The sequence below is a fragment of the Anser brachyrhynchus genome, assembly GCF_964034855.1.
Source record: "Anser brachyrhynchus genome assembly, chromosome: 9".
Taxonomy (NCBI): Eukaryota; Metazoa; Chordata; class Aves; order Anseriformes; family Anatidae; genus Anser; species Anser brachyrhynchus.
This window is the reverse complement of record NC_137703.1, coordinates 7197518-7224727: the sequence shown is the minus strand read 5'-3', so window position 1 is coordinate 7224727 and position 27210 is coordinate 7197518. Positions and strand designations below refer to the sequence as shown.

General features: G+C 40.8%; 1 protein-coding gene and 1 long non-coding RNA gene across 7 annotated transcripts in view; one reads left to right on the top strand and one right to left on the bottom strand.

Annotated features, from left to right (window-relative positions):
* The window catches only part of TBL1XR1 (TBL1X/Y related 1), a 111589-nt gene that overhangs the window by 45580 nt on the left and 38799 nt on the right, over window positions 1-27210 (top strand). For all 6 annotated transcript variants that reach the window (XM_080603935.1, XM_080603936.1, XM_080603937.1 and 3 more), the window contains exon 2: window positions 1883-1947. The gene's annotated coding sequence lies outside the window, so the exon portion shown is untranslated. The remainder of the gene's footprint in view (window positions 1-1882; window positions 1948-27210) is intronic.
* Window positions 1880-27210, bottom strand: LOC308199587. The gene is made up of 2 exons (XR_013954722.1): window positions 17964-27210; window positions 1880-17906 (listed from the first exon to the last, which is right to left on the bottom strand). It is a non-coding gene; the product is annotated as an uncharacterized lncRNA (long non-coding RNA).

The following is a 27210-nucleotide window of genomic DNA, read 5'->3' as shown; positions in this document are numbered from 1 at the left end:
TTCGCAAATGAAGTAACACAAGCTAAGCGTGGCGCTCAGCAGTGGGCAGCGCAGCTCTCCTCCGCCTTCCTGTGGACGCAGATTTTGCTCTGATTTAAGCTGCTCTCAAAAGAAGAGTGCAGATAGTGGTTGGCTGGTGCTTTGTGTTGTTTTTAAAGAAAACTCTGGTTGCAGGAGAGTGTAACGTTTGTTTATGGGGGCTGCTGAGTGGGCTGCTAAAGCCTTCTCCTCAGTGCTGGCCCACAACTCAGGGAAAAACAAACTTTCAGGCTAGCTCTGCATGGGAAACCATGCCACTTGGCGAGTGGAGTTTTCCTCAGCCTATTTACATAATTTCTGCGGTACCAGCACAGCTAAGCAAGGGAAAAAGAGCGTGTTTGCAAATTCTTTCAATTCCCTGCATACTTGCATCCTTCAGCATCCTCTGCAGCAGCTCCTCTCCTGCGCTGTTACGGTTCTGCCCGCCTTGACAGCACGGTCGGATGTTTTAAGAATAAAATACGCCCAATTGCTACAGGTCTCTTTTTTTTTTTTTTTTTGACTGGGTCTGAAAATGGTTTTATAATAAGCCATCTCTTCCTGGTTGAGCTTGGAAATGGCACGCAAGAGCTCTGTGTTGATCATGAGGCCTGGAAGCTGTAGTTATTCTTTACTCATAGTAAAAGTTTTTGAGAAGTTTACAGATGTTTTGTAAATAGCCTATTTTTAGATTAAACGGGTAATGCTTTATTAATCACCCATGTCCATCTGTCCCCCTTTCTGCTCTTTTGAGTGGGCGATTAAATTATGTGCTAACAAGAAACGTAGTGTACAAGTATTTGTATGGAGAGTAATCACTCATAATTATTAGTGTGAATAAAAATTGTTTGTTGTTGATGCATAAAAGTGGGTACTGCTGTGCGTGGAGTTAACACACACTTGAAGAGTGCTTATACTTACCTATTTTATTGTTAGGTTCATAAAATAATTGCTTTTGACATTTCAAGAAAATTACTAAAACGTAGGAGAGTGTGGAATTTTTTGGATTATTTTTTTCTTCTGTTTTTGAAGATGGGAAAGACTTCCCTTGAATGTTCCCCTGGGAAGATTTCTATTATGTACATGTCAAATGTAGCTAGCAGCTAGGGTGAGCTGTTCTCTCAGATACCGAGGGCACTGCAGGAGGTGATAAACTGTCTGGGTGCATGGGCACACCTGTGTACATAAACCGAGTTATTTAGTGCAAGATGTGTTAGGAAAACAGATCCTCTTTTTCGTTTTTTTTTTTTTTTTTTTTCCCCCCCAAACTGCTTCTCAGGGGATGTAACTGTTTTGGAGGAGAGGTCCTCAGTCAAACCACTGGAATGTTATTTTTTGTTTGGGGCTTTTCAGGGTGTTTAGAAGTCAGTAGCTGAAGTTTATTTCCAGAAGAGATTTGGCATGGGCAAAAGGTATTTTAAGCTGCCTATTTTGCCTAGTTAGCTTCCCAAAGCCTTTTCTGGAAAGTTAAGGCAAATCCAGACATCAGGATTTTTATACACAGGTTGTTTTGTTTATGCATGCTCCTACTGAATGGGTGCAACTGTCTTAGAGGTCTGATGGTTTAAGTGTTCATTCAACAGGCTTATTTGTTCAAAGGTCTGTATTTCAGGCTCCCCGCAGGAGCAGTTCTTGTGATGTGGCAGGATATATGCAAAAAGCCAGCTCTGCTTGCTGTTCTGTTCCTGATCACCGCTGATTTAGGCTGTATACAAATTCAGCGGTGATAACTCAGCTGCTTAAACAGAGTAGGCTGCAAGGGCCATGCGGGTGTGTGCTTGATAATACTAATCATGTTAACATCACTGTTTTCAAAAGAATAAATATTAATTTTTTCTCTTTTGTCTCCTTATTTCTTTTTCAGCATCACCCTTTTGTGGCAAGAGATACCTGAAAGGAAAACTTCCTCATATCAATGCACTGCCAATGGTAAGTACCTTCTTAACTGACTAATGGTGGTGTGGTTCCTTCCTGCAAATGTAAGGCAGCTTCTGTTGCAAATCGTATTTTTAGGGCGGCTACTTTTTTTTTTTTTCAAGTTGATGACTTTTTTTTTTCCTAAGAAAAATCTAGACCATTATTCTGCTTGACAAAATACTAAAATTGTTTCTCTTACCCTGTGGAAAGTAGGGCAGCATGTTAATTTTGAAGCAAGAAGTGTGACTTGACAATGACATAGCTCATCCTGTTGGTAACTGTTTTTGCTTCCTCTTTTGGCCAAAAGCCTGTTCGGGGCAAGCTGTAGATGAGCTGAGTGCTCCGTTGCCTCCCCTTGGGTGCTCTCTGCATCTTGTTTCAATACTAACAGTTTCTCCTATTACAAATCTACACAGTGCCAGGTGTATTTTGCTTCACTGCGTTTGGCAGTGTAAGACTAGTGAGGTTAAAATCTTAGCTCCTCTAGAAATAGGCTTGGTTGTTGTGATCTTCTTACTCTCATCTCTGGAATATTATTAAATGTTTTAGATTATTGGAGGATGGTATTTGCAGACCGTATTTATGGTTTCTAATAGTTGCAGAGGTGAACTCTGAAGAGGACTGGAATTTAATGCTCTGGCTTTGATTACATTCAAATAGTCTTTCAGCAGTTCTGGTATCTTGTGTTGTTACATGTGAGGTGTATTATGAGGGTGTTAAATGCAGTGTTAGACTTAAATAAATGCATAATTTGCCAGCTTGCATTTCGGGCATCTCTAGATCATTATGTTGAGTGCAGAACCTAAGGGATGGTATTTCTAACCACCAACTTCAAAACTGAATTTGGGATCCAAGAGATAATGTGGATTCCTTTGTTTTGGGGGGCAGCATGGATCTAAAGAATCTGTAAATCAGTGATACCTTTGCAACTCCTCTGTCTTTGTCCTGTGAGTGAAGTGACAGTCAGAGTTTGTGTGGATGTAACTGATTACTTTGAAATGCACCAAGTGATTCTCTTGACTCTTCAAAACATCATGGAGTGAAATGTAATGCAGCGTGTATTTGGCCACTAAGCAAAGCAAATATAACTCTGAAATCAGAAGATCTGCACAAGTGTGTATGTCATTTAATAGCCTGATGTTTAAGCTCAAAATCCAGTTTAGATGTGTAAAGTTTATATTCACTTGGGATGGATTTCAGCTGTTGGGAACAGATTTGTTGAGTGAGAAGGCGCCGTTTTTACCTGGTCATGTAGCCTGGCATTTTAATTTTCTGAAACTGAAACTAGCAGTGGGCTCAACCTTTTCTATTATTGCTAAGTTTTCATTGTTGTTGTTGACCTTTTTCCAAGGGAAAGCTACTCTAATTTACTTTTATTTTGTATTAGTTGAGCGTGTTTTTAGTTATGATTAGAAATACAGGTTGGTGTTACTGCTTCTCTTAAAAACATGACTCACTCCATATTAACCTAGTCCTTATACTTCATAAAATTTTAAAATACTGAGAGAGTGCATTTGAAATATTACTGCATTTTGTCCTACTTTTCCCCCTGCAAATTATGTTAGAAATTCAGAATTGCACAGTCTCAAGGGCACGGTAGTTGTTACAGGGATCATAAAACATACTCAACTGTTACTTGTAGTGAAGTGAAATACTCTTCACTCCTTTCTTTAAGAGCTGCATTTGTTATAAGAGGGTTTATTTTCCTATTCTGGAGATTCCTAAACAATTACTCATCTCTTAATTAAAACTTTGAAACAGTTTGAATGTAGATTTAAGAGCCAAGCTAGGCACATTAATCATCATCCCCAAAGTAATCATATCTTACTCTGGCTTATGGTAAAAATTACTTTCACAGGTTTCTATTATGTTTTTCTCTTTGATGTGTGTAGACAAAGTATGAGACGGGTTGACCTGAAGAAAGCAGTTTGTGTTCTTCCCAGAGTGTTTTGTTTAACATGGCTTCCCAGATTCAATACGTATATTTCAATCAGAAATGCATTTCTGATTCCCTTGAGAAACGATACTGGCATTTTTGATCAGTCTGTTAATCATGACAGTCAGTTCCATTTCTTCTTAGTCAAAAAAAAAAAAATCACCACTAAAATACAGAGGAAAAAAAGAACACCACTAAAATGCAGAAGTTATACATCCTCTTTTGGTTTTTCTTTACTTTACTATTTTAAAGATGATTAAAAGATGCTATTTTTGCATAGAATATGGTGTGTAATCACATAAATAGGGTAAAATATAAGTTAATCCTTAAACATTGGAATGGTTAGCATTTTGTTTTTAATCACATATTTATGCTGTGATCAAGTCTTTTAAAACTGTTGCTGTGATCTATGTGTAAGGTGGAGTAAGTTGGCGTCTTAAAGAAAAGATGTGAAAGTTTAAAAAAAAAAAAAGGCCTCAAGGGTGAGGCAAATTAGTATATAACACTACTTTTTCTAGGATTTCAAAGGTTAATTTCAAGGCTGCTAATGGGGTACTTACTGAAGGTCACAAGGGTTAATGAATGTGTTGGAAATAAAAATCAAAAGTCCTGGACCTTTGGCCTAAGGGCAAGATCAGATCAAATTTTCCATAAATGTTTTAGCAAATTTTTTTTTTGTTATGTGATAGAAGAGCTAGCTTACCTGAGAGATATTTTCCTTTGTACCTTGCAGGGCTTCTCTTGTGAGTTTTAGAAGCAGGACAGTTTGCCTTTGCCTTATGAAATTAGTGTTCTTTTCCTTTCTTTTTTTGTGCCTGCATTTGTGTGTGTGTGTATATATACATGAATGCGTGGCTATATACAGGTGTGTTTGTGTATACACATACATATGTGTGCCTAGCTATTTAAAGGTGTGTGCAGAAACACTCGAAACTTACAGGAAGCTGGGAAGTACCTGTTTTTTAATATCATACAGCAGCTTGCTGTGATGGGTTTAATTCCACAGGAAGTAACCAGAGGGGCTGTGGGGGAATCAAGCAAGAAAGGCAACGTGGAGGCTTGTTAAGAGGTGTCCTGAAAAACACTCTTTCCAGGTTCTTTTACTGCATGGATGGTTTGACCAAGTCAAAAATCAACACACTGACCCGTCAAAAGGTCTCCCTGCAGAAGAAAATAAAGGATGTTACCGTTTATTACAAGCTGACACAGGCAAAGTCTGAGGATACGCAGTGAGCAGAGTTGCTGAGTCTCCAGAAAGGCAGGGTCATCGCAGCGAAGTCCGTGGCCTCATAGTCCATTGGGGGGAATACAAAATACAGTGTGCGTTACAACTTGTAGGTGTTTTGAATCCGTTCTTCTGGACGTTTACTTTTAGGTGAATATATCGTACCATGTTTTGAAGGTGTAACACCAGCTGTGTGTTATAGCAACTGTTCTTACAGGTAAGAGACTTGTTTTAGGAGGACAGCTTTGCAGGCGCAAAGTCTCTTAGGTCAGGAAATTCCATGGGTACCACACTTCAGTGTAACTTCAAACCCAGCGGATTTTGCTCAGAAACAGCGCGAGTGGTTGGAGGAGCTGGGCAGGATGAACAAGACACTCCAAAGAAAATTCAGTGAAAGGATTAGAAGACATCTGCCAGAACTTCTCCAAGACTGCAGCAAGACTTTCTCTTTGAACCCTACTGTGGTGCCGTCTATGGAGTCTTCAGTGACCTTTCCACTCCTTTAAAGGCAGCTGAAGGAAGAAATGAATTTAACTATTACCTGTGGTTCCACAACAGCTAAACTCATCTAAATGCTACCTGTTGGGCTAACTTTCTGCCAGTCCATTCAGTTAAAATGGTTCCATGCAGAGTAAGGCAGGCAAGGGAGATGGCAGGAGCCTGCAGCCAGATCTGGAAGAGTTGGGTTAGGTGTGGAAGCCCTGCCTCTGCCACCTCTTGCCAAGAACAGTAGGAAATTGTGCCACCAGCCCCAGGGCCCTGGGGTTTGCACAGGAGCTGCAGTGCAAAGGGAAGTGAAAAATTATCAGTCGTTGCCCTGAGTCTGTATGCCAGCTTTAGGCCGAGTCATGGGAGAGCTAAATAATAATAGGCCCAAAGACTGGTTCAACAGAAGCTAAATGCCATGGCACTGTCAGATGTATATATGAAAGAGTTTCTGTGGACGGACAGACCTTGAAAGAGTGGTAGAGCTTTAAAGAGTGGAGAGAGAAGGTGGGTGTTTGTTAAACCGTGACCCCTGCTTTCAAAGGGTTATGAAACTTGGCAGTACTTAAGACATTGGACACAAGACCCATGAATAGTTGCTTGAAAATAAATAGCTCTGCAAGAGTAAGGCCTTTATTCTTCAAATACATATGTATGTGTGTACGTGTGACTTCAGGTGTAGGAATTGTTCTTTTGAGGTGTAAGAAATACTTGAGTGCGTAAAGCTAACCAAGCTTGAAAGTGTTTTCAATGGTAGAGCCTACAAATGCTCATAAAATTTATTGTTGAGGGATTTGGCTGTACAGCTTATGGAGTATGCTTTTAAAAGGAAATTATATATATGTATTTCTGGCAGTTCCTGAAATAGTCTAAACTGAGTGTTGACATGAAATTTTGGACTGTTTTGCTCCTTCTCAAATCAATGGATGCTATTATCAATGCAGAAAGGTAGATTGCAGTGTTTTTTTGTCTGATAATTGGTTACAGCTGAAAAATTGTGTTCCAGAGTGTTCATCCATAAATCGTATTTATTGGATCAGCATGAATAAGCTGATCCAGTGGCGTATGCACTGAAAAAGGAAGTGCTAGTAATATGATACAGAGGAAATACTGACTGTCTACTATGATAAGGTGTGTACTGTGATAAGAAAAGTTTATATAGAACGGCATTCTGATATATTTTTGGATTTTTTTAAATTATATATATATATATATATTTTTTTTTACAAAGAACAAGTTAAAGCCACAAGTAAGATCTCTTTCTGTTTCAGAGGGAAAACACCCCCTTGCCTTTTTTCTACCATTAGTTGAAGTTCGCTACTGAGTGATTCAACTGAAGAGGAAACCGCTCTTTAAAAATTACAAGAAATGGTGGCTCTCTTTTGAAGTAGCATTTGTTGGAGAACTTTCTCTGCTGATTCTGTAAGCGTTTACAGTTCAGAAATAAGCTTTGACTAAGAATTCTCGGCAGAATCATAAATATGTAATTATGTAAGCAGCCAGGATATGTAGCCCCTGGCAAGTGCCCAGTGCAGTGAATCACAAGAGCAAAGGGAACTGGGCCAGTATCAAACTAGAGGAACGTCCTCTGTAATAGGGTGAGGGCCATTGCTGTTCCTTTCCTATTGCCATTCCTAGTTTCTCAATCTTAAACGTACCCAAAACAGGGTGTTTCTGATGCAATAGGTTGTCTTCTGTTACCACTTTTTTTTTCCACATTCTTTGTCTTCCTCCCCCTTTGGCTCCCCTGCCTCGGGCTTTTATTTGTCTTTACTTCTTTCCACTGGTTTTGGTTCACAAGTTAATAGCAGCAGTAGTAGTGAAGCTAGCACTGGATTATATCTGACTTGATCGGCGTGCCATCTGTTTTACAGAGGGGGAGATCTTGTGTTTCTGCTGTGGATTCACTGCCATATGCCCACGGTGGAGTCGTGTAACCTGGAATGACCCTTTTTCCACTCTGTGAATGATTGTACGAAAAAATTGTAGTATTAAATGAATAAGAAATGTAGTGTTAAATGTTCTTGGTAGTGACTAGGTTTGTTGCACGTTAGAAAAGTAACTGGCTGTTAGGTGTAGGTGAGGTAGGATGTTCTAGAGAAGACCTAAGGGCAGGCCCCCTTCTGTCTGAGCACACGAGTGCTGCCTTCCAGAGAGGAGCAGTGCTGTTTCACGTCAGTATGCTGCTTGTGCAGTCGGGTCATGATCCTGGTTTCATTGTTGTCAACAGAAAGTTGATATTGATTCAACTCAACAAAAGTAAAAGCTCCCCTTAGTTTCAGTGGTGTAGATGCTGGCGATAATGAATATTGCTGCAAAACAACAGGAAGTCTGTAGGCTGGGGGAATGACATTGAATATATGTACTTCTATTTGCTCAGGAGAGACTGAGACCTGCTAGCCGCCGAAGACCAGGTGCCCTACGTCTGCATGGCCATCAGAATGGGTGGCAGACCTGGAAACGTGTACTTAGATGTGAAGCCTCTAGTACTTCCTATCAATAGAGTTTAAGATAGGAGTAAATGGAGGTCATGTGTTTTCTTCTGTGATTTAATGAACATACTCAGGACAAGGGATCAGAATCCTCCCAGGGCTGATACTGTGCGTGTGTAGGATCCATGTCCATGAATTTAGTGTTTACACAAACGGAGGGTATTGATGTCAAATGTGAGCCATCGTTTGGGTTCCGTGTCCTCATTACAGATGTCCACGGCATCTTCCCCTTTCATTTCATTTCTTTTGTCTGTAGATGGACAGTATTTTATTATGGTCTACTTGGGTGTTAAAAATGTTTTATCATATCTTAAGGTATTTGACATCCGTTTCCAAAAAAAAAAAAAAGTTAAAACCAGTAACATAAATGAAGTTAAGTCCCTCATGAGAATATAAACTTCAATAACCTGGCAAATGGAATTTCATAAAATAAAAATAGCCATTTCACTGTTTTTTTAAGCTTGTTTTGTGTTAGTGCAGTCACCAGATTTTCTGAAAACAGCAATGCACATCTGGTAAAGAGAATAATACAGTTAGTCAATGTGCGTGTAAGATGGAGCATGAAGAACTGATTTTAAGTGCATGCTTATTAATGGCGACCTAGAAAAAAGTCAGTGGTAGTTAAAATGAATAGAGGGCAGATGAACTGTCAGCGGATTCTTTTTTCATGAATAAAAGAAACAAATTTAAAACTATCAGGTACATAACACACAAATTAACGGGAAAAATAGATGGTCAAAGGTTAAAGAGGGAATGAAAACACAAGTTTTATGGTCACAAGATCAAATGAGGCATTAGTTAATTTTCCTTTTTTGGTGCAGTTCACCAGGAGTTCAAGTAATTCAACTGAGTGATTGAACTGGAACAGAGAAGAGTGCCAGAAAAACTGATTACTAATAACATAAACAGAAAAATAATCAAATGAACTTAAGACTTGATGTCAGCATTTCACTTTAAAATGCTTTTGAAAAGGCTGGAATTCCTTTCTAGTTGCATGGAACCTGATTTACATAGAAAGCAAATTTATAACAGCTATTCTTGCAACAGTTGATAAATTATTCTACTAATGAGCCGTCAGCATGGATTTAACCAAGACATGGCTGAGGCCCAGAAGATATTTTCTGGAGACTGACCATCTGGGATTTCGGAAGTAACCTGAGGAGTAGGTAAGGGTGCTTGAACCCAAGGAAGCGTTATTGTTAATTATATAAATTGCAAGTGGAAACCGTGCTAGAGATGCTGAGATTTTTCTCTAAATGGAAGATAACCATACAAGTTGCTTTGAAAAATGTCACTGTAAGATTTGTAAGGTGAAGAGGGGCGTATGGTAGGAATAGGAGAGTGTTTATGCTGCTCACGTGCAAGGCAGCACTGCTAAATCCCTTTGTGTAACATTGCTGGTAGACCTTGTCCAAGAAAGATGAATGTAAAGTGAAGCAGGTGTGGAAGGGGACTACCAAAATGGTGAGGGAAGAGCAGAGTTTGTCTCACAATAGGACACTGAGAGGCAGATATGATTACTTTCTCTACATATATGAGACATGTTGCCATAATATGGCAACATATATGTTGCCAAACACTTCAGTGAGTACAAGTATTTTTATTTTTTTTATGTTAGATTGAAGGCAGCAGTAGGATGGACAAGAAGAAATGAATATATCTTGGCAAGGAGTATATTCAGCCTGGAATTTAGAAGACAGATCTCATCCATTAAGGGAGAAAGATTTTGCGATAATCTTCTAATAATATTAAGGGAGGTCAAAAAAAAAACCCAAAAACTCATTAGCTTTGAGACGGACACTTGTTATTGCACACTGGTCTTCCTAACAAGCACTTGTTTGTGGCATAACAGTTTTTGCCTTTAAAAGATAAGGGAGCTTAATGTTTGTTACCTGCATCAGCTGCCTTTCAGCTATGTTCTGCTGAATTAGTTAAGTTTAACTTGTAAATCATGCCCTCCTGTTAGGGAGCAGTTTTTGTCCTGTGGCCCTGGGAGAAAACAACAGAATGAATGCTAATGCCGTAGCTCAGCAAATTCAGAAGCACGTAACAGGTCTTGGACTCTTTTACTTTTTTTTTTCTTGGTCTGAATTGGAAGACTGCTTATGTTAATCAGTTATGTTAATGTCTTTCCATTTATACTTTGAAAAGGAGCGTTACGTACTTCAAGTCTGAAGCCATCCAAAGAGAATTCATGATATCTGTACATAGCAAACCGATAGCAAAAATACTTGTTTGGGGTTCCTTAGCTTCGGTTGTTATCCCAAGATTAATGTGGGACTTTTTGCATTATGCATGAGTGGAGAAACGTCAGCAAAGGCGAAGCTTGAGCAGAGTGGCTCTGGAAGTGCCAAGTTACAGCTGTGGGTGACATCTACTTAAAAAGATCTCAACTATGCAAGTCTCTTAAGTTAGCAACCCCAGTGCTTGCTTTTGAAGAAAAACGCATTGCAGCCTAAGCAAAGTTAATTGTTCTGCATACTTCTGTGACTTGTAACTCATCCAGTGGAAAGTCCACCGTGGTTTGTAGGCAGTGTTCTGGGTAGGGAAAGGTGCATTGGGATCCCAGGAGGAGATGTAGGTCATAGAATAACACACTTGCTTCCATTTTTCCTTGCCCTGGCAGCGTGCTCATTCGTGTTTTGAACAGTGACACTTCCTTGGGAATCTTCCACTGCGAAACGAATGCGTGTCACATCGGTTACACACAAACACACCGAACCCTTCCTTGCCTGTCTCTGCTGGCTACGCTCCTGAAAACCACCTGGAGGTCAACTAAAGGGCCTGTTGGCGAGCAAAAGTGGGGAAAACGTGACTGCCTGGTGTTCATAGTCCTTCTTTGGATGGCTTGTGTGAGCTCGGTATCACGTAGAGCAGTTGGGAAGATAACGCCGCGGCGCGTTCACACGAGCGGCTCGCCGCACGCTGTGCCCGAGGTGAGCAGTGACACTGCGCAGCTACTGCGTGCGTGCTTCTAGGGTGTTTGAAGAGCGGTTTCATGGTTCACTCTACTTTAAATGCACAGAGCTCTTACCCAGTGCCTCCGCTATCACGCATTGAAATCCTGTGACAGGAACGGTGTAATTAGGAAGCTCAGTTAAAGGATTGGGTGGGGGAGACACTTGCAGTGAAGAGCGTGTTGCTTAAGCGCGGCTGACTCGTCAGTGGGGCAGAGAGCCCCCTGACCGGCCATGTACGCCGAGAGTTTCGTAGCAAACATCTCGGGTTAAGCAAAAAGAGCAGTGCTGTAGAAAAGCAGGAACATGCCGAGAGGGGGAAGGGAGTGGTTGTGTCTGGAGTGACAGGCGGATGCTGAGAAATCCCCCAAGCCAGAGCGTCGTGCTGCTTTCCTGCACCGAGTCGCAATGGGAGAGGCGACTGGGAGATCCGGTGTGTTTACTTCCCTGTAGGAAAGGCATCTTGTTCATCACCTGCAACCAAATCCGGGCAGTCTGGGGGGGTTTGGTCACACCTAGGAAGTTGTTTGTTTGAGGAATCTAAATCTATTATTTTGATATTTGACGAATGAAGAAAGAATTCTAGATAGCACGTATAAAATTTTGCCTCGCTATCCCTTTCTAGAGCTTGAGCTGCGTATTAAGGCATCCCCTAGCTCAGCCCAAAGCCCAGAGCAGAAGCGGTGGCTGTTCCTGTGATGCCTTTTTCCCTCCTCCTGCCGCCTGTTCCCTCCAAGCCCTTCCCTGCCCGCTGAGTCTAGCTCAGTGCTCACGTTTCTGCCGGGAGCGTGGGGACGAGGAGAAGGACCCGTCTGTAGGAGGCTGTTTGTTACGTGGCTGCTAAAATAACAGAAATATGCACTGTCACTGTTAGTTGTGTATTGGTCGTTTTTTTCCAAACACAGGATAGATTTGTTGCACAGCTCCTTATCTAGCTTTTCAGCACATAAGCCAAGGGTTAGCGTTTAGCCCTGTTGCAGTACGAAAGTATTTCATTTCGTGGCCCAGAGAAGATATTATTGATTTCAGATAAAGACGGCAATATTCAACAATATATTTATCCTAACTCAGAAACAACGAGCGCTTTAGGAGTGACGAGAAAAGCTGTGTTACATCTCAGCACTTTCTTCATCTTTGAAGAGTGTTGGATGCTTTTTGCATGTTTGTTAAAACCCTCTTTCCTAATTGGATGTGCCAGGAGGACATAATCAGCAGCAGCAGAGATGCAGGCTATTTGGAGGACCTTGATCAGTAAGAAAGATTGGAGCAGATGGTCTAAGGAAAATATATTAAAACAAAACAACAAAAGTCCCGCGCAGGAGGTTTTTTTTGTTGTTGACATTTTGCTTTTATGTTGTTTATCAACCTTGTCTGGATAGATTACAATCTCTTCAGCGCAGGAACTAAGTCTTATATGTTTATGCAACGTTAGCACAATGGGGCCCCGATCTTGAAAAGGGGTCTTTTGGATGCTGCCGTTGTTCAAATAAATAGCGGTGATAATGTTCATAATGTCTGGTTTTAATCGGTGTGAAGGTTCCTTGAGCAAAGAGAGCTGCGTGAAATAGAAAAATGTTAGTGAAATGAGTAAAATCCCATGATATGTTGCATGTGTTGCTTTTTAATCGGCCGTGGGTTTTGGTAGACCTTTCGCATACCTCCATTTTATGCAAGTGTACATAATCACATCGCAATTCTTGTAAGGGTTTGTGTCAATGCATACTGCGATTTATACTCGGGTAGGAAGGATGATGACTAACAGGGTTTTTTCAGGTTTTGTATAACCCTGGCCTTCCAGCCTTGTAGTGCACTTGCTGTCTGTCGTTTTGCCACGCGGATCAGCCTCGCGAAGTCTGCACGTGGGCTGCTTTGGCTTTTCCTGCCCCGCACGCCCACACGGGTTGCCACCTGCTCCCCAGCACATGCACACGGTCACCTTCCTCCAAGTGCCTTCCAGTAGCCCTGGTTTTGTTCGGATTCCTGCGTTACAAATTGATTTGAGGGCCAGAGTAAATAGGGGTGGACTTGGTAACACAGTGCTGTGCTGTGAGAAATGCTGCCATGTCAACACAGTTAATTTGGGTCTAAAATTGGGTCCGTTTTTAATTGCGTTGCTGGGATTCTGCATTCAGACTTAAATATGTTTGCTGCTCAATGTAAACAGGAACAAAAATGGATTTGCTGTTGTCTTATTCCAGTACCTCAAAATACAATGTGTGTGTGTATAAATATAATTTGCAATAGGTCTAGAAAGTCCTACAAACTTCTCCCTGCTTGCAAGAGCTCTCGGTTTTCTTCCTGACAAAATGAGCTGTATTTTCCATGTCTGCTGCGGCGTGCTTACAGGCTGCCTCTTTCTCAGCTGAACGTTGCTATTCCGAATAGGCAGACAAATTTGCTTCACCTGAGGTAGAAAATAATGTTTTGGATCTATTTTTAAATAACATTTTAGAAAGCTTAGCAGATTTAGGAGCCAGAGTTACACCCCATGGTCGCTTGACAGAGCTATCCTATTCTTCTGACTGCCTTACGTAGTCTTGAATAATACTTTTTGCTCTTATCTTTGTCCACAGAGAGGTGGTGTACATAAATAACACAAGTGGTTGTCCTTCTGTACTGCATGGGGTCATCACATTTCTCTCTCTTCTTAATTGCAGTTCATGGGAAGGATATGATGGCAAAGGATTCATCATTTCTGTGATTACATAATGTAATATTCAGCTATCATAATTCAGTTAGTGTATTAACTGAATGAATTCAGTTAAAATCCATGGAAAGGCAGCTTCACAGGCATCCTTGAGGGGGGATGCTCCTATCAGGAGGTGCGGCTGGCTCGAACGCCCACGTCTGTGGTTTGTCTCAGCAGCTCCAGGGGACCTGTGGGGTCTGGAATAAGCATCCAAAGCCCTCGTGCTCCAAAATGGATGCTCACCTTCCAGCAGCAGGAGCCAAGTGCCCATTCTTGGCTCGTTCTTCTGCTATTTCAGCTATGTTTTGAAGAAGTTTTTGTTGTGGGTTTTCTGTGTGGTGTGTGTGAACCAGCACCTCCCAGAAAACCACCACTTGTCTGCATTTTCATAGCATACCCAAAACTCTATAAATTCTGTCCCTATTTCTGTTAATTTTATGCAGAAACCCTGTCAAGTGCCTTTCACTTTGTAATGTCAGGTTTTTTTCACCACGGAGAAGTGTAACTAAAAAATAACTTTAAATGAAAATAATCTTTTCCTTCTGCCGATAGTGTTTGCATGTTTGAAGATGAGCTGTTGCAGTTCCAAACTGATTTGGAACAGGAGAAACTAAAACGATAGAAACTGGGCCTTGATTTGGTGCCAGTTCGTTATCAACCAGGCCTTGTGAGGTTGATTGCGATGTTACAGCCACGGAGGGAAATTAGCTTATCAAATCTGGGCTCTGGTATTTATTCATAGCTATAGGAGACGCTGATCCCCACAGCCATTGCTTGAATGAAATTCACTGATAATGGAAAATTTCACTTAGCTGGTTGAGCCCATCCTAATCCCGAAATGTTCTGAATGATCTGCTTAGGGTTTAAGTATTTTTCAGCATATAAAAAAGGAAAAGCCCAGCAAGGTATGGATGGGACCACGTTCATCTTTCATTACTTATCTCCTTCAGAAGTACCCTGCAGCTTTCCTGCTTACATGTGTGACAGTTATTAGGAAAAAAAGAGTGTACAATGGGTATAAAAATATCCCATGTGATGAAAGTGGCTTTGGATCCCAGCTGGTTTTGTGTTCTGTTTCTTTTTGCAGCTGGTTTTCTTTTCTCATTTTTTGACTCCTCTAGGTTTTAATAGTTGTAGTCTTAGAGTGATTTTTTAAGATAAAAGGGAAACCTAGGAAATGAAAAAACATAGTCCTGTTGCCCAGATAGCAAATGATGATTTTAATAATCCAGGATTCTCTTCGCTCCCCGTGGATTTAAAGGTGAACCAGCCACGTGCAAAGTTATTTGCAGCTACGGTTGATTTCTTTGTACCAGTAGTTTGGCATGGATAAATCCATGAGAAATTAAACAGGTGGCACAGGGCCCCTGGTTTTGGGTGAATCTTAAGGCTAAGAGGAGGATTTTTTTTCTTTTTTTTACAAGACAGTAAAAGAAGGAGCTGTAGAAGGATGTTCTATAAGAGGTGTTATTAAGAAGCCTGTGCTCCTGCAAGCTGATGAAAGGCGATACGATTTTATACCAAGAGGAAAGACAAGCAGCAGTGATTACTGTTTCATTTCAAGTCTGTCTTTCAGAGATTTCTTACTATTCCAAATTAATCTGCTATAAAACTGTAAAATGTACTAGTATCCACCAAAATGGGAGCTCGGGTAATCTCTTGTTGAAGAGAGAGTCTGAAGTTTATTTAGGGAACGGTTTCTATGTAATTCTTTCTCTATTTCTGTTTCTTCTCTATGCCCAGATATATCCAAAACAATGAGTCCCGCTTCTCTTTCAGCAGAAGACTCGAGGCAATCCAGAGTGTATTGCCAGGATTTCTCTTGCCAGCTGTCCATCTACAGTGAGCCTCTCCAGCACGCTCTCTTTTTTTTCCTACTTTTTCTGTGGATAGTGTCAGGTATCTGGAGAGAGAAGGGGAGGAGGACTATTTTCAAGGCATGTCACAAAACACAAACCAGAAGAAAAGTCAGTGGAGTAGGCCATATTCTTAAAAATGTGACTGGCCACAGTGACTTTTGACCTCATCTGAAAAGCTCAACGTAATCCAGTTTTGCCAGAGAAGTCCTGAATTACATGATTTTACAAAAGTGGCAGGGGAGTTCCCTGCTGGCTGGACTCAACTGCTCTTTTCCATGCTAGAAGAGAACTGGAGAGGCCAGAGAGAGATGTCAGGATATGGCCATATGTAAAGTACTCTTCCAGCTTGGGTAGCTGGCAGTCACCAGCTGATTTGACCTGAACAAGGGTGGTTTTGTGCAGGATATCTTAAGCAGGGGCCTGCATCTTTCTGTTATTGATTAATAACAAGTATTGTTAGAGCTGTTGCTCTTCTAGTGGTGTAACTTTAATAGTATGTTGCAGTCTTACGTTTCATAGCACGTTGCTTGCAGTACTAGCAGTCAAAACTAGTCTCTGGATGGAAAATAATAAATTTGAGATCCAAGGATTTCTTACTAGCATCACCTGGACGGTCACTCTTCCCTCCTCCGTGCTGCACAGGAACTTTAAGATACAGCCCTGTCAGTGTCCAACCTAGCTTCATACAGATGAATTACTTCATGCTACCTTTTTTTCCCCCTCCCTGAATAGACTTCTGTAAGGAAAAACGTCTGTACCAGCTCATGTGATGTAATAAAGACTGTAAAAATACAGTATGACTTCTGTACGTATAGTTGCCTATAATGAGAGTTAGGTGTAAGGGTTTAATTTGGGAAAGAGCACAATAGGAGTATTGTAATTTAGCAGTGGTTGACATGTCTCACACTCAGAGTAGGTTGTACTATAAATATAGCCTCTTGTTTTGCAATTGACATTTTGCTAGTGGGTGGCTAATTGCTAATTTGAAGGGAAATAGACCAGAGATCTAATATTAATAACTAATTAATAGTTATGCGGATATTTTAAGTCTATTTTTCTGCTTATTTATAGGCATATATTATTCATGTGCTGTGTATCCTTCTTTGCATATACATGTTTTATTCTGAAAGTTTTGCTTCAGTAACGTTCAAGCCTATGTGCTTTTGCAAACAAAATCTGGAATGCAAAGGCAAGTCGGTCATAGATCTCAAAACCACTTTCAGAGGAGGATGATTTGGAAGTATGAGAGTGGCACTTAAGGAAACATTTTTAAGAAAAGCCTTCCTCTTGAACCAGGGCCTGAGAGGAAGGCCAACAATATGTTTGCCTGCCTCGTATCATCTTAAATTGTGATTACTAAATCAGCATCAGTACCGTCTGTTTTCCTGAGTATAAAGTAAAATGTAGGGAAATTCTTAGGCCTGTGTCGGAAGTGGATAGTTCGTACACAAACTGGAGAGGAGTAAAAAGAGAGAGGCAGCTCACAAGAAGCTTGGCTGAGAGCAGAGAGCAGCAACATTGGCTCAGGTAGGTGAACGTGGCCGGTCTGCGCTTCTCCTGCCTGTTCCCCTGGCCTCCCGTCATCTCTGTCCCACCTACGCTGGGCTGCAAATTAATGACCACTGCCGTGATTCTAGCCTTTTAATGAAGTCTTCATCTGTAGTAGGGTGGAAAGATTACATGAGAGGTTCGTTGTACTTTGCATGTGCCTGATATTTTCAAATCTGTTTTGTCACACACCCAAACAATTCTAAACGCGTTCCTCTAAACGTGGTGGAGCAGTTGCTGGGCTCTGCCTGCTGGCAGCAGAGTTTGTATCGTGTTTGTATCTCGTCCCTCTTGCTAGTAACTGCTGTCAGCACTCAAGTGAGTAACTTGCAAGGAACAAAAGTTGCTTCCCCACTATCTGTGGAGTTCACGTTACTCATTTTGCTAGCTGTCCTAGGAGATTTAAGCTGTGTCCTAGAAAGCATTTGCTATTGCTGGATTAAAACCTTGCTGGCTGCTATCTGTGAAACTCACGTGTTAGAGAAAGCATCAGAGGGGCCTCTGACAGCACGCTACATCTTCTGTGTTAAGGTTTCCTAAAGCATTTGTTGCAAGTACGAGGATAAACCTATCATTAGTGCCAAACTTGTAATAAGTAGATGTACTTCTCTGCCTTTTCGATACGCTATACATTTGAGGGTAGCGTGCTGCAGCTGCTCGCTTGCTGTAGTGCATGCTTGAAGGTAGTGGTGGTGTGGGACTTGGAGCTTCTGCAGCCTTCCTGGCCTCTGCCAGCACCCTTGGGCAGGAGATGAACGGCCTGCCCCGTCCCCCAGGGCCTGCCCCGTCCCCCATGGCCTGCCCCGTCCCCCATGGCCTGCCCCATCCCCCAGGGCCTGCCCCGTCCCCCGTGGCCTGCCCCTACACGCGCTGCACTGCAGCTCGCGGTGTCTGGTTGTGAAAGAAACAACTGGGGACAGAATTATGCCACTAGCTAGGACTCTCAACAGCATGCTTCTTACTTGCATTTTCTTCCAGATATACAAAAATCCCAATTGTTTTTTTCTGGCTCTAACGCCGTGTGTGACACAGCTCTGGGCAGGGACCCAAGCAGAAGCAACTTGTGGCGTTACTGACATGGGGTGCGTAGTGGGGAGGAAAGGTGTCCGAAGCGCTGCTTTCGGGTCCCACCACTTCGAGAAGTGCTGAAGGTTCAGTTATTCTCCATGTGCAAAATGGTGGTGGTGCTTGTCCGATTCACAGCAGTCTTCTGAGGAGTGGCTGGCACTGCCAAAGGCCCTCATGGCGCTGGTGACGGGAGCTGTGTGTAAAGGCAGATAACAAGGCACAAATTTAAATGCTGCAGGAGACTGGTCAAGGATTTATTTTGCACTTTATTGACCCTGTACGCTTTTGTGACTCTTGTATTAGAGTGCTTTTTTTTTCAGTTCCATGTGATTCCAGGAATACTGTATTTATGTCTCTGCTTACTGTGTACGGTCCTGTGATTAGCATAGACCTTGATTTCAGTCAGTCATGAGGTACGCATTTAAAATCTGTCTATAAATCTTGGCAGATCAAGATTCTGAAGTAATATTTTAATATCTGTAACAGGTTAAAAATTCACAAAATTTCTCTTGTGTTTCAAGTGACGACTTGAATATTTTCCAGTCTGCTAAGAAGCATATCTGAGTCTGGGAAACTCTGCTTGTCCTTGTAATATTTGCTTGCTAATCTCTTCTATCAAAAATAGTAAAGCATATTTGTCAAAGTACTAATATAGCAGGCCACAACACTTGAAGGATCTTGAAAATTATCTGTATGCCAGTTCTGGTAATGAAATGAAAGCATTTGTCAAATACCGTGCTCTAGGAATATCGATCAATGATTTCTGTACAAAGTTCTCTTGAAGTGCCACTGAACTAGTGGCAGCAGCAGTGTCTAGGATCTTCACGTGCCCTGTGAAAGATTGCAAAGACATTAAATAGTCTGATTTTTTGGAAATAAGTTCTTGAATAACTGTTACAACTAAGTTTCGAGGTAGGAGACTTTTTAATGTCTGGGTTTCCTCTTTGTTTTGCATGTATGTATTGAAATACGTTCTTCCATATGAATGAATTTTTTACCTGTTCCCTTGATTTTTTTTTTTTAATTTCTAGTGTTCCGTAAATACTTAAATACATGTGTCTTCAGCTTCTACAGGTCTCAGTATGGTATTTTCCTGGAGAAACATTTAACTTTTTGAATAGCACCAAAGATTAGTGTCTGTTTGCAAACATTTTTTTCATCTCAAATTACTGAAGGTCCTTTGAGTGTGAAAATGAAGTAATAGGGCTTTCCACAAACATAAGTATTTTTCCATGTAATTGGAAGATGTTTTGAAATACTGTCTTTAGGCCTTTATAGCCAGGAAACCAATTACAGGCATGGTTAAAAAGTGATAGCGTGTATTAGTCAGATTATAACAAGATTCCAATAATGTAAAATTGCTGTGTGACAAATTAGTTTGTATAGATTTTGACAGTTGTTGCCTTTAATAAACTAACTTGTTAAGCAATATGCAGCTGCAGTGTTTCCAAAATTGGAGAAAAATAGGCTATATTTCCATGTCAAAATCTTTTCCATAAAGCGGGGCCATGAGAATGGGTAAGCCTGTTCTAAATTGTTGGGTTACTTTGTGAACTGGTCTGTCGCAAGATGATTTTGTCGCAGTAAGCAGATGACATGAAGATTATAAAGAGCTACTTTTAAAACTTTGGCACCTTCTTCTCTCAATAAGTATTCTGTTACTTCTGACAAATGTAATCTTTGGGCTTGGCATTTAGTAAACCAAGGTTTTCTCTTTTTTCCATGTGATTTATGAATAAACGGTGATTAGATTAATGTTGCCTGTTCATTTTCACCACAGACCTGAGCCAAGAACTTAATTTGTGTCTCCTGAGACAGTGGAATAACTATGTTGTAACTCTATATAACTATTGAATTGCAACTCTGAAATCCAAGAGTTGCTTTTCCTCCAGTAAAGTGTTACTGGAATGCTATAAAATAATGCAAAATCTGCAAAAGTTCTAGAAAACCTACTGTTCAGTCCGTAGCTTTCGTGTGCTTTCGTATCCTGAGCTATGTTCCAGTTGCAGGTTTGAAAACCCCTGTGGCTGGCAAATGACGTTTGTATCTGCCTACCTTAGTAAGTCTCTATTTTTGGTGATATGGATATTAATTAGATAACTCGCTTTCAGTCTAATTTAGAACTAAGTCACACTATTTTTATACGCGTATAAGCAAATTAAACCCCAGTTTGAGGTCTGTGCTCCATCCCTGAAGTGCCACTTTATTCCCTTCCACGCTTGATGGACTGCTGGCGTAATGTATAGACGGAGTATGAATATATTCCCCATGATTCCTAGGAAAGGAAGTAAAATTTCTGGCATTGGCTCTTCCTTTTTGGAAGGAAGCAAGGCTCTTCCAAGGCGTGGTAGCTGCTCAGCAGTTTGGCTCTAACCTTCTCACAGTCCAAGAACATTAAAGGCAGATCTCATTTACATTTGTCCTTGTCTGCTGTCACAGGTGGTGCTTGTACTTTTTTCCAGGGAGAATGTGGTGGCACTGACTTAATAAGGGTGATTGGGAAGATGGAAGGTGCTACTTTGCAGCTTTTTTTTAAAAATCATTATTATTTTTAGTTTTTATCTTTATTTGTGGTGTGGGTGAACCTCTTGTGAATTCAGAGGCAGGCACAAAGTATTCACTGGCCTTTAGCTTTGGGAATGGTGATAGTGCTGTGGGTTGCTGCTGTAAGCTAAGTTGCTAGAGATTGTGCAAAATGGCAAGAAAAAAATTTTTTTTGAAGGCTGCATTTTCAGTAAAAAGAGATGTAAGTTCACGAGATCATTTTTTATGAGTATGTGAAGCAGCTCCAGTAGCATTTGCAAGACCATCCATGAAACAATGCAAGTGGAAGCAACCTTTAAAAATAAATAAATAAATACTTTTGACCTTTTGCCCAGTTCAGTTAAAAAGGGAAAAAAAAATCCCCATGTTTGATTTTTCACTAAGAATGTATATATAAAACTTGATGGCTTTAACCCAAATAGTTTGAATTATGATCAGGCCAAAGAATTGGAATAACTTAAAAAGAAAGAATGAGAACTTCAACATCTTGTTTCCAAAATAGTCAGGCCAAGTAACTATATGCAATCCCATGAAAACTATAAGCAATACACATCAGTTCCTTGGGGGTGCTACAGAATACCAAAGGAAAAGAAGAAAGGGGGGAGAAAAGGATAGGAAGAGAGCCCATCTTCCGTGCATAGAGAGTGCTGGGTAATAGGAAATGACAGCCACTCTAAGTTCTTTATTTCTTGGGTTGCTTTTATTTATTTTTGAAAGACGTCTCGTATGAAGATTGCATGATGCAATACAGCTCAAAAACCTGTCTGTTAAATATATGCACCCATCAAAGCACATAGAGATGTGTGTACTGCTCCTCGCTGTACCTTCAGCAGCTACTCAAGTATAAGATGCTCTGAGCACCATCAGTGGACTCTGAAAATATCATGTACAATGGTATATGGCTTTTTAAACGGGTGAATTACGGAAATGACAGCGGATAAGGAAGGGGAGATGTGTTGACTTGGGATGTTGCCTTGAGGTAGTTAGGGCAGAACATTAATGTTTTACAGATAAAGATCTTAGACTTCATTGTTTCATTTTCAGAACCTGGAATAACTGTTTTGCTAACAAATAATGTTTAATAGTACTGTTATACTTAAAAATATAATACTGTTGAAGCTTTGCTTGTCTGTAGCATTTTAATCCATGTCTAGTTTATCATCTTTAGGGCAAATGTTGGCTGTTTGGACTACAAGGTGGATAAAATTTTCCTGGGGGGTTTTACTTAAGTATGATTACTGACCCATAGACTTAGACTTAAAATAATCTAAATTCCCTGCCTGCATTTTTCCAGTACCTGAGCATCTTGCCGAATTGATGGCTCTGGCATGAGCCTGAAATTTGGTGTGTACGTGCCGGAGGATTCCTGCAGCTGGGTCTCGCTGGGCGCAGGTGCGGTTGGACCTACCTGACCACGCCGTAAGCTCTGCTAGCCGTGGAAGCAGCCCATGCTGGTGGGGCCGTAATCTCCGGAGAGGTGGGCAGGGGACACGGCTCGTGCCGTGGCTCCCCAGCACGTCCCACGGCTGCTGCCGGCCCCGTCCGCTCCATCCCCTGTGCTGCAACACGCGTGCAAGGGGTTGGGTGGATCACGCGGCAACCCAGGCTGCATTAAAACCTTTTCTGTGTTTTTTATTTCAACTTGGATAACATTTCAAGTGACTGCCCTGGTCACTGAAGGCTCACCAAGCCCCGCATTGGTCCCGGCACGCTTCTACCGTTCAGCAGCGTTAGGGCTGTTAATGGCTTTGGAGTCTTGCTTGCTGTGATGGGTGTTCCTTTTTTCTCCTGAAATTGCTAAGTCTGCTGTTGTCAAGAAAATGTCATTTTTATCACGCTTACTTTGTGATTAAAAATGCTATTCAGTAACTTGTGATCTTAAAATTCTGCTATAAATGATGTATTGTCAGTTTAACTTCTGATACTTTGATTGTGCTGTTTGGAAGCTGGGGAATTACAGCAAAATATTTAATATTTAGCAGCGAGTGCAATCATGCTAAAAAATTGAACAGATTTACTTTTGTTTTGTGGAGCAATTCTAAGATGCTGACGTGAATTTTTCAACCCAAGAGTTCGGTTTTCTCAAAGCCACCTCGCTTATTATTTTTTTTTCCTCCTCCTTCCCCCTCCCCAGGTATGGCAAAAAGGAGTCTGTAGTGCTGTTTGGAGGGACAAAATGAAGAAAGAAGTCGCGTCTTTATAGACGAACCAGCCTTTATTTAGTGAATGCATTACTTGAATTTCAGTTTCTCTGCTGGTGACATTTGTTGGTTGGATGGTCTTTGAAATAGAGGGATTAGAGGGAATAAGTGCTAGTGAGCAGATCAAATGTCTCGGCGATGACATTTTGTTTTTGTGCAGATGGAGGGAAAATCAGACCAAGAGTTATGCTGTGCTCGTAGGACAGACTAAAAAATAAGGCCTCATTCATGCGTTGAGCTCTCTGAAAATCCAAAATGCACGCATTGCTCTAAGTTCGAGAGTTAGGTTTTTATTCAATGTCAGTTTATATGATACATTTTTTCTGTACACAAGCATTTCATTGCCTTAGCAGCATTCTTTGTTACAGCCATGCTTATCACACAGAAAGAAAACAACATCAAATACTATTAACGGGCACTCCAGTGGGGAAGAAAGCAGTAAACAATACTACTTAAAAGTGGATAATTTCTCTCTCCCCGATGGGACACATTCAATTTATAAAATGTGCATCAATACTTTTTATGAGCACATAATTTACCATTTTTTCTTCTTTTTTTTTTTTCCTTAAGTGTGCATGATCAAAACAAATAAAACACACAGGTAGTTGTTTGTTTGTTTGTTTGTTTTAAATGGATTTTTAACAAACGAATTTCATTTTTTATTATTAAAAGAAAAATTACATTGACTGAAGAACTCCAAATCTAATAGCAGTAAGGATTTCAGTTATAATTCATGGAAGAGGAGAATCTGTAACTGAAGTTGCTGCCCAAAAGCTTGGGAGGGTTGCAAACAAACATCATTTTAAGAGAGAAACTTGGTCTAGTTTGGGTAGCTATATTCTTTTAATTTAGAGAAATGCAAGACACTTTTTTCCCCTGTATTTTTTTCAGTTAGCAAAACTAAAAAGGTGGTGGGGAAAAAAAACAAGGCCCGATGAAATGGGTAACGATGTGCCAGTTCCTGAAAGCCTGGAGGTGGTTCTGGAGCATGGGTGCGTGGCTCCAGGCTGAGCCAGGAGCACGCCCTAGTGGCAGGCTGACCCAGCCTAGCGCTGTGATACACGGTCATGCAGCCTGCTGGATGCTAACTACTTCAACTAAAATAGCGGATTTTTAACAGGTTTTTGTTTATTTGTTCATTTTTTAATTTACCACATCTGCTGCTGACCGCTGCCAAAACAAACACTGTATATTTACGTTGGGCATCATCATGTTTGGTAGTAGTAGTCTGATAAAATACCTGCTCTGATTAATTTTGAAACGTGGAAGTAATATCTATCAACTTTTTGTATAGTTTTTAAATGTACAGATATTTTAAGCTGCAGAGAGAAAGACCGTGATCACGAATTCTTACCCCGTGAGCATTTTCATAACAGATACCGTCATTAAGGTTGACTTTTAGCATCACGTAAAATGCTGGGTTCTCAAAATCATCCATGTTTTAAAATTGTTTTCTGTTCTTGTCCTCTCCCTCAGGCTGCTGTTCTTTTTTGTTCGTTTGTTTGTTTTTGAGCACGTTTTTAGCTGTTCCATTCCTCCCCAACTTTTAGGTTTTCAGGGTTTTTTGTTTGGTTGGTTTGGCTTGTTTGTTTTTTGCTTCTTCCTCCAGATTCCCTGAAATATTTCTAGCAAGGAATCTTGTAGGAAAGAGAAATAAAAGACAACTCATGCAACTGCAAACCAATCCACAGCATTACTGTGGAAAGAACATTTGAAGACTAAATATAGTAAGGGAAATTCCACCCAGTGATGTGCTTCATTTCACCGCATCACTTGGTAGGAATCCAATGAAAGGTGAAGTTTTTATCCTACGTGTTACAAATCCTATGCACGTCACTAACTTAATCTTAAAAAAATAAAAGCAGAAAGGGTAGTGACCCTGTTCTTTCTCTGCGATGTGTAAGGCTTTGCAGGACACGTAATAAATTTTACTGTATTTATTAATTTGAAACCTGCTAAAATTGTTTCCAGGATAAGTACATTTTGGGGGATTCTCTGGCGCTGTGTGATGCCGAGGTAGGCAGCGGCTGGGGTCTGTCTGAGGGCTGCTGGCGCTGCTCAGTCATTCTCCGAGCCCTGCTCGGTTGGACCCTGCCTTGAAGTCGTGCTGTGCGCCCTCTCAGCCCTCTCCATCCCGTGGCAAATTAGTTAACTGTAAACAGATTTCCTGTTGTTGTTGTAGGGGAGGCTAATGGAGCAGCGAGTTTGTGGTGCTGTGTACGTTGTTTTTATGTACGCTCTGCGGGGAATTGTCGAGAGGGAAGGAATTCCTCTTAAACTGGCTTCTGTTCGGTGGGGTCACGCTGCTTCCTTTAGGGCCTCCTTGTTTCTCCTATTTGGCATCATTTGCGGGGTAATATTAATTAGTTACTCGAAACAGTATTTACAATGAATGAGTGATAAATGCTTAATGCAAATGCCAAATGCAGAAAGTTCAAAGCGTGTAAATATTGAAACTTGGTGCTGCCTCCTGATAGTGGAACCAGCGGGGTCGGCATCCCCTTTTGATGATCTTCTGGACTATAGTTCATCTTGGAGTTAAAATTTTGTAACTTTGCTTCTGATTTTTAATTTTTTTAATTCAATTGTAGCAATAGAGTCAATACGTATAATTAAGTTTGCAGAAAGTGATCAAAGCAGTGTGTAATAGCCTAGCAGAGAATTAAACCTACATATATATATATATATAGGTTGGGACCTTTTCGCTTCTCTTGGCCTGTGTCTGTAAGTGTTGCTACCAAGAGGGACCAGGACACTTTTCAAATCCAGGCTGATGGATTGGGGTGTTTCTGTAAGAAACGGCAGGGTCAGTAATGAGTAAACTGACTTTTCTTGTTCGGAAGCGGGTGATCTCAGTCAGCATTTACTTCTCATCCCTCTAGGTCCTAGCATTTGTTTCTCAGTCTGAAAAGGAGAACCAGTAACGTGTGAAAACAAATGCTGAAGTCTCTGTGTACCTTGAGGAGCGGTGATGTTCCCCTTCTCACATCTGCAGCTCTTGTTACTTCCAAGGCTGTCCTGCCAGCTGGGGGGGGCGCAGAAAGAAGAGCAGATCCTGGATTACTTGAATCTCTGGGGAATTTAAATACGGAAAAGGAACATTAGCATATTCTGCAGTTTCTTGGTCAAAACAAGCAAAAAAAAAAAATCTGATGTTATTAAACTTGGTAACAGACTAAATAATGGAGGGTTTCTTAGTGATTGTTTTGAAAGTGATGTGAAGTTTTAATGATACGTGCTGTTTAAGGCATGAGTTGCCTTTCTTGGTTTTAGTCCTTGTTTTAATGTTTTAAGGAGGTCTCTGGGAAGTTTTGCTGTTATCTGTGATGTATTTTGTGAGCTTTTGTGGCTGGAGTTTAGTACTTAAAAAATAGTTTGCTGTTTTCCCTATCTTCTTCCATCTTGGGGCAAGGTTTTCTGTTTTGCTAAGAACTGATTCAAACAGCAGGTTTGGGATACGTGGTGGCTGCTGCTGCTGTGCCCAGACAGTGTTACTGCACCCTTACCTTCAAGGCTCTCTCGAAATCCCGTAATTTCTGTAAGATTACAGATGAAATCATTATAAAGCAATGAATATCCGTGGTAGGAACCGCTGTGTTTCGTGAATGCACGATCAGTAATTGTTCTGATCACAGGTGTATGAGGTACTTAACTCCTAGGGAGCGTTTAAGCTTTGAAGTCGCTTGTGGAAATTGACTCCATGAGGGTTTTGTAAGGATTCTCTCATATTTCATGCTCTTTCTAATTTGTTTATTTTAAACTCAGATCCAGGATAGTCAATTCTGAAAAACACTGGAGGGTTTGATTGTGGCCTTGTGATTCCTGTTTTTCATCTTGCTGTTGAAACGTTTTAGTTGTGTACTTCAGCTAGCACTGGAAAAGCTACCACATCGATACTTAGCAGTTTGTAAACTTTAATCTGGATTCTCATAAAGCTCCCATTTGTCAATATGAGCAGCCAAAAAGAACAGAAATTCCATTACAGCTAATGCTCTGTTCTGTGCTAGGGTTTTGTTTTCAGCTAAGGGTGAGAAGAGAGTGGAGTTGAAACTGTGCCTATAATTTTTTTTAACACATTCCATGTAAGTAATCCGAAGATGGTCTTTAATTTTTGTTCGTTTATTTTGTTATGTAAACATATGTTGTAATCCATAGGAAACTGAATGTTGTTTTAATGCTTTCAGTAGAAAGACTGGTAGAAAAATAGCTTTTATCCTTTTTTCATCCATTAAAATAAATATTGATAGAAACTATCATAATATGGTTTGTG